The sequence below is a fragment of the Pinus tabuliformis genome, chromosome 2_2, assembly GCF_031772625.1.
Source record: "Pinus tabuliformis cultivar Carrire ecotype Pingquan chromosome 2_2, CPIR1, whole genome shotgun sequence".
Lineage (NCBI taxonomy): Eukaryota > Viridiplantae > Streptophyta > Pinopsida > Pinales > Pinaceae > Pinus > Pinus tabuliformis.
Window position 1 is genome coordinate 316,522,613 of NC_142300.1, and position 8,485 is coordinate 316,531,097.

Below are 8,485 nucleotides of genomic sequence, written 5' to 3' on the forward strand. Positions count from 1 at the left end.
GATGCTTTGGGCTTTCTTGTTGAAATGGAGACGTCCTCCAAATTCTTTATCATAGCTGTAAGTTCGGGTGATTGTGGAGTATAATCCATAGGGATTACCTCAGGAAGTATTTGAGGAGACTTCAGATGTGATTGTACAACTCCTTATCTAAAAGTAGGAGATTCTGGAGGGTATCTAAAGTTCTAGGAGATTTGGAGGGAGAAGGACTCTTGGAATGGCCTTTTGTCTTTGGATTGGGCTTACTTGCCATTCATAGTCTGCAGTCTCTACTTCTAGTGCCAAAAAATGTTGAGGCCTCGAAAATCATTGCTTCAACATAGGGGGAAAACCACCTGGTCCAGAACGTAAGAGAACTCCTTTTTCATTTAGGTAGTGGCTCCGAATGGATTGTATGGGATGAGTTTCCCAATGAAAGATAATTGAATGAGTATTTAATGCTTATATGGAAGTGAAATGGATGGATTTGCAGTAATGAATTAAATGGAAAAATATATGCATTAATCTAGTCTATAACCCATGAATGTTTAACTTTTATCTAGATGCGATCTATAATGATTTTCCTTAGTAAATGACAATATAGATTGCTCAAACACCAATGGAAATGAAAATATTTCAAGATGATTAGTTTGATTAAATAGTTAATAAAAATAATGTGTAAACTCATATCGCATTCAGAATATCAAACAAAATTGTTTAACATGTATAAAAATATCAACGGCAACATGATCAATAGTGAATACATGTAACATTGTTCTTCAAATATAAAGTAATAAGAAATTTGAAAAGTTAAATTTACTATTTACTTATGAAAAAACAAAGGTACAATGATAGAAATACTAGATACACTTTGCTAGGTTCATAAAATAAATAGAAGCAGTTTATTCCTTCTCACAAAGATGATTCCAGGAGTACAATAATGCAACTTCTCGAAATTATTTATGAAAATTCCTAAACAATGTTCTAGTCATTCTATTGAGAAAAGGATGAAAGTACAGTAGTGCGAGATTTCATAAGGCTTTATTCATAAAATTTAGGACCTTTATTTCAGAAAAAAAGTAAGCTTAAATTGTAGAAAAAATTGAATCTATTGTGTAGAGTGTTGAGGGCATTTAAACAGATCCCTTCAGCAATGCTTAAAGGAAAACAATATTTTGGTAGAAGTTTCTGTAAGTGATTTGTTTTCTTCATCAACTTTGTTTGTTCCATTGAATTCTCTGGATGTCTGCCTACCTATTTGAACTGATATGCCACTTATCAACATAACTGTCCTCCTCTATCATGAACCTGAACACAGAAAATAGGAACCGATAAGATAAACATAAATGAGATGATAAGCGAATTTTATTTGAAACAAAGCATGTTTTGCAGGAAATAAGGAAAAATGCAGAGTGAAATAATCCCGACACAGACATCATGGGGAGGAATGCAGAGTGAGGAGGTGGACTTTACAGCTTATTACAATTGGAAATCAAAGTTTGGGGCAGATTATAAAACAATTACAATTGATTAGAATCAGGGGAAAAACTCAGTAAAATTGTAGTCAGATTGGGCCAGGAGTATTCCAAATAAAATCCAAAGGTGGCCTTCTTAAGGCATATCACAATCAGAATCAGAATGGGTGGAGGAGGAAGTGATACGGTGATCCTTTGTTATTTGTGATAGTCGCGGATGCGGGGATTAAATTAACTGCAGTGTATAATTCTATCAGGTTTTTTCTTAATTGCATATTGCAATTGGTGTTCGGAAGGATTGAGAGTGTGATTCTTGCGATTGCATGGATGTGGGGGATTTATAAGTTGGAGTGATTAATCCCGTCGAGTCCGGCTATTGCAATCAAAAATCAGCTGAGGCGAAGGATTTGTAATAAGTCGTGTCCCTTTGAAACTTATGATTATGGGGTCCTGGGTGACGTGGCCATGATGTCATGAATGACATCATGATCTGATGTCTCGGGTGACATGGATATGACATGGAGGGTGACGTGGATCTGACATGACTGCTAATGTCATTTTGCAATCGACATTGAGATGTATATCTAAATTGACATTGGTATGAGGCATGAATTTTTGTAACATTGGGATTGTGATATAGGCACCAAAACTGATATTAATATAAATAATAGAGTATAATCCAGGCGAGTCCAGGCGTTATCACATATTGCAATCAACAGCTCGGAGCATGATAGGACTTAAGTATTTTTGCAGTATCCCACGGATGTGATATTAATGTGGATTGGATTTAATTTTCCTGTCGGGTCTAGGTTTTATCACATATCTCATCGGGAAGGGGTAGGACTTAACCCTTTGAAATTTATGATAGCTAACGGATGTAGAGGATTTATGGAATTGACTTTATAATCCCATCGGGTTCGGGCTTAATTGCATATCGTAATCAGGATAAGGCAATGGTTCTTATATGATAGCGATACTGGGATTGCGATGGATGCGGGGTCTTTTAGAAATGCAGTTAATAACCCGTTTGGGTCGGGTCTAATCACATTTCACAATTCGGTGTTAGCGGGGAGTCTTTGCCTTTGGATTTTTTATTATGGGATGTGTGATGCAGGGTATGGCGGAGTTGTTTGGATATTTGGGAATTAACAAAAAAAACTTCGATTTAAATTAAATAACCCGTATTGTTTTAATACTTAAGGTTTTTAAAGCTTAAGTATAAGTCTTGGTTCCGGGGGCTATTTAATTTGGTTTTTTTTTGGGATAATCAATGTTTAATACTTGGGTTTTAATAAAAAAATCCTAAAGTATTAAACTTTGATTGTACGATATATATCTTTATATATATATATATATATATATATATTAATTGTAGGGTCCCTATTTTAATATAATAAAATTCATAGTAAATTTATAATACATTAAAATGAGTGTTATTGAATAATACAACAAATGGCGATTCACTGGAAGAACCAGTTATCTCTGATAAATGATTTTTTTCCATAAATTCAATAAAGCTAATTTAAGAGTGAAAACTGCTTTTCGAAACATCTAGATTACTCTGAATATAAAACTCATTAGCTTGCAATCTATTTTAAAAACCTTTTGTGAGTGAAAAAACACCTATTTACTTGTATGATTCATTAAACAGTTTATAAAAATAAAGTAGGGGGCCTTTTATGACTTAGATTAAAATGTACTCATTCATCACAGGTAGAGGCATTGCTGCCAGCAAGCATTCATAGCCTCGGAAGGGTTACCTTTTAACCAACAACAATCCAGTGTCCCATCCATTTAATAGTGAAATAATTAGAGGTAATTAATTTTTTTTATGCTAAAAAGAATTGTCCTAGTTTGGTGGTGAGAAAACGATAATTCCATTCAGTGGTAACAATTAAAAGTAAGAAATCTAGCTCGTGATGAGACCCCTTGTCTTACAATTAAAAATCATAAGTCATTACCCTAAATTGGTATTCAGTGTGGTAATGTTAGTTTAATTGGTTCCTTATGAACATGGTAAGCAGGCTCGTGATGAGACCTCTTATCTTTTTAGATTTATTATATTTTAGAATTACACTCTAAAAAATTCCCTTTTTAATGGATGAGGAGGACTATTGACTCCTTAAGAGTTTTGGATGACAAATTTTAGTTGAAAGTGTTTTAGTCCTAAGACGGTCCTTACTTTTTAAGGATAAACTTTTTTGACTGAAACTAGAGTAAAATGATATAACTTTTTGAGGTTTTTAAAGATTTTACAACTTAATGGAAAAGATTAATTATAGAGTTCTATAATTTTTATCTAATTTTCAATTTCGGTAACCACTTCTTAAAAATTCCTACCTTCAAAAATGAAAAAGTAAAAATAACTTCAATATATGTTTGAAAAGTCGATAAAGTACCACTTAACATTTTATTAACAAAATATGTAAATGGAAAAATAAATTGCAGCGGGATGTACAATGGGAGTGATTTTTTTTTATAGATTTTATTCTTCATTATATTATTTCTTTATTTTATTTATTTATTTATAAAGAAGTTAAGAAAAGAATATATTTAAGATGAGCCCATTTATAGGAAGAGAATCTCCCTATCGTGATAAATCTTGAAGTATAAATGTAGATGGGCTTATCTATTCAACAATATGAAATTGACTAGGCAATAACTTCTAAAATTTGGTTTGTTTCCCTTTTTCTTCGTGTGCTTTGTCCCACTTGAGAACTAGATCTCCAACTTGGAAGGATCTTTGCGTGCTTGAACTTGCATCGGAAGAAGCTTTCACCATCTGTTGATGTTTGGTGTGTGTGAGTTTGGCCTTTTCCCTTTCTTCTTCTAGTTATAGGATTTGTGAATTTCTTATTTGTAAGGAAGAAGAAGGCGTTTATTCAATAAATTGAACTCGGGCTAATGAAGGAAGAGCTAAATGTGATGGAATGATGGCTTCCTTCCCATAGACTAGGTTAAAAAGAGAAGCACCTATAGAGGCCTTCTGAGTTATCCTATCAACCCATAGAGAAAATATTACAGCTTTGTGCCAGTTTATTTGATTTTGATCTACTGTTCTTTTGATTATTCTAAGGAGATTTTTATTAGTGGATTTTGTCAAACCGTTTCCCTGGGGATAGTAATTAGCAAAATATTTGAGTTTAAAATCTCTCCTAATTGCAAATTCAATCATACTGGTACCCAGAAAATAAGATGCGTTGTCAAATATAAGTTCAGAAGGAAAACCAAACCTTGTAATGATAAATTGATGAATAAATTCAATAGCAGATTCAGAATTGACTACATTTAGTAGAATTGCTTTACCTATGATATCCAATCCCCATTGTTCGAAAGACTGTTCGATGTTGATTGGGTGCAGAGGCAAAGTTGGTTTCCTTTGTCTTCGAGATGCAGTTTGGCATGTTTTACATTTCCTCACATATGCATGGCTATCTTTGAAGAGAGTGGGCTAGTAGTATCCAACATGTAAGATTTTGTGTGTTGTAGTATCTCCTCCATATTATCCACCTATTGCTCCATCGTGAAGTTCCTACAAAACTGTTTGTGCTTTAGATTTTTCAAGGCATCTTAACAATATGGAATCACAGTTTCTCCTAAATAACATGTTATCAACAATATCATAACTTTTTTTCTTTTAATCGTAAAGATATTTTTCTTTTATAGTTGAGTTCAGAAGGAGCATATCCAATTTTTAAATAAAAAATTAAATTAGCGTATTGGGAATTAGAATTAATTACACTTACCTCAGAAATGTGTTCATTGCGGTTCCTATGTCCCCTTCGACTGGTATGTTGGATTATCATGTAAGCAGCTTGTAGAAACATTTCTATCTTACAATTTTAGCTGGTTTTATTTTGATATCGTATTCCTACAGAGTTGCTACCCAATTTGCTCTCTTTTCTCCTAATTCTTTTTGCATTAGTAATTGCCTCACTGCTAGGAATGAGACTATTACTTTCGTGTGTGTTTTTAAGATAAAAGGTCTAAAATGATTTACATATTTATATACAGCATATGCATGTTTTTCTACTTCTGAATAATTCAATTCAACATCGTGGAAATTTGAACTAAAAAATGAGATGGGTGCTTCGAATTTCAGATTATCAATTTGTGTCAAAACAACAACATAAGACGTTGAATAAAAAAAGGTATATAAGATGAAATGATTGGAGAAATTCTGAGTATTTAAAGAAGGAGCATTGATAATTGCCTATTTGATTAAATTGTGTGCCTTCTTTTCATGATGACCCCATTTAAAAACTGCGTCTTTCTTAATCATTTGTTGTAATGGAAAAATAATTTATGAGAAATCACGGACAAACCTTTTGACAAAATTGATCTGTCCAAAATATGATCGCATTTCTTTTTGTTATATGGTGGAGAAATTTCTGAAATTTCTTTTATTCTATCAAGGTCAATGTAAATTCCATCTTTTGACACAATGAATCCTAAAAGTTTCCCTTCACTAAAAGCGAAAAAAGAGTTTTTCTGATTTAATGAAATTCCATATTTTCTACAGCGTTGAAAAATTCATTTTAAGTCCTGCAAATTACTATTTCTATTGTCTGAATAAATAGTAATGTCATCCAGATAAACACTATTTTATTTAACAGACCTTTGAATGCTATATCCATGGCTCGTTGGAAAGTGTCCCCTGCATTTATTAAACCGACCAACATTTTTTGGTAGGCATAAGTTCCCCATTTGGTTCTGAAAGTAGTCTTTAACCTATCGTCTGGGTGGATTATGATTTGATTATATCTAAAGAAACCATCGAGGAAGGACATAAGTTCGGAACCAACAACTGATCGTAAAATCTATTCCATAGTGGGTAGTGGGAAATTATCCTTTTGACTGGCCTTATTAAGATTCCTAAAATATATACTAATTCAATTATCAACATTTTTCTTCCTAACATGTACCAAGTTGGAAACCCATCTTGAATGCCTAACAGGAAAAATGATTTTAGCCTTAAGGAGTTTATTCAATTTCGTTTTGATTTGATTTTCTAAGTTCAGATGAATTTTCCTTAATTTTTGCTGGACATGTTTATCATTTGATATCATCGGAATTTTATGTTGAATGATAGAAGTGTCAAATGTTTTGAGATCTTCATTACTCCAAGCAAAGACATCCTTATATTTATTTAACAAATTGATGAAGGATAATCTTTCTTCAGATGAGAAACCAAGTCCTATATTGATGTTCTAAGGTTTAAGATATGTCCCAAGATTATTAATTCAAATCTCAAAGTTGAACTTTGTAGTTTTAAATTAGTTTCTCTTTTAAATCTGTCTTTTAAATCATAGAGATCCTCAAGTTTAACTATAGATTTGAGTATGGGAATATCATCAATTTTCTGTTTTAATTTATCATTGTGTTCATACTCATCAATTATTTGATCATCGTATGATTTTTAGAAGTTAAGAAGCTTAAAATGTCTTCATCATCATTGAATACCCGCTAGTTGGTGATATTATCGGGAATGGATGGCCTAAAGATTAATTCTACAAAAAATATATTAGGACTATAATCTTCAGATGGGATCAATTTTGATGCAACGTTAGTAAGAAAGTCAGCGTTGGAATTCTGAATCCTAAGAATAGAAGAAATTTTATACGCTAAAAAATGTGAAGTGAGAGACTGAACCAAAGATTGATAATGCTTCAAGTGTTTAGACATACAATGCATCATGTTTCTTACTTGTTTTACTACAATTTCTGAATCTCCAGAAACTTGCAGGTATTTAACGTCAATGCTAATTTCTTTATACATAATTTGAACTAGTGCCTCGTATTTTGCAATAATATTTTTGCATTCGAATTCCAATCTGCAAGTCAGCATTGTTTTCACACCTTCAGGATTAATCAATATGCAACCTGCTCCTACACCATCGCTTGATTTCGACCCATCAAAATACAATGTCCAAAATCAAGAATTAATTAATGGTTTTTCTAGCATATTTACACATCTGGAAAAGTTTGTCTATGAAAAATTTTCAATTTGAGAAGTTACATAATTACTCTGAAATGGTGACATTTGTGCTTTAAAATTCTCAAAAAATGATTCGGTAGAGTAGTTTCCAAGAATGTTGTTATTAAATACTACTGCCTCATTTTCACCTTCGAAATCTGTTACTGAATGTTTCATATGTTTTTTTTGGTTGATTATGATTTGATTAAGCTTTCCATTAAATGGGAGCCATAAGTGAGACCAATCAGTCGAAAAATAATCGTGTAGTTTTTCTGACCAATCTCCACTAAGAATTAAACCGTAGAAATATAGGATATCAACAACAAGTATATCAATTATTTGACAAAATTTAGGATTCAAAGATAATCTAATAAGAACTGAATTCATTTCTCCTATGACTTTTACTTTTATCCTATCGAGTTGCACAGTATGAATTGGGGTTTTTTGGGGTGACATATTTAATTTCAGACAAACTGAATATGGCATAATATTCAAAGAAGCCCCTGAATCTACCAAGCAATTATGTACATTTTTATTAAATATTTCAAAAGCCAAAAGAAAAGGAGGAGTATGTGAGTTAGACTTGTCACCTATCAGAATGAATCAAAGGAATCAAATAATGAATGACTAGGAGGTTTACCCATTCCGTTAGAAGCTTTGGATACCACAACAGTGGGAAGAGGAGAAGAAGGTACTGCATTCAATTATTTCAGTAAAACTTTCTGTTGTTGTTTGAGTTTAGTGAGTTCATGAAGGGAAATGTTTTCTTTTATTTTCTTCATATCCTCAACTATATTATACTCAATAGTATCTGAAACTACTAAGGTTCTAGGTGAATATGGAGAATTGGATGAAGATGGAATTACTTGGGGAGAAGTGAAAGTGGATTTTTTAACAATAGTTTTATCTTTAGCAGTGGAAGTTTAAGGTTTCTGTTTTTGAATTGGTTGTATAGGATAAACTAGGCCTTTGCTTCTTGTGCTAGCAAGTAATGCTTCATATTGATTTTCACTATCAAAAATAGGAAGAATAAAACCCCACATTCCATTTGTCTCAGT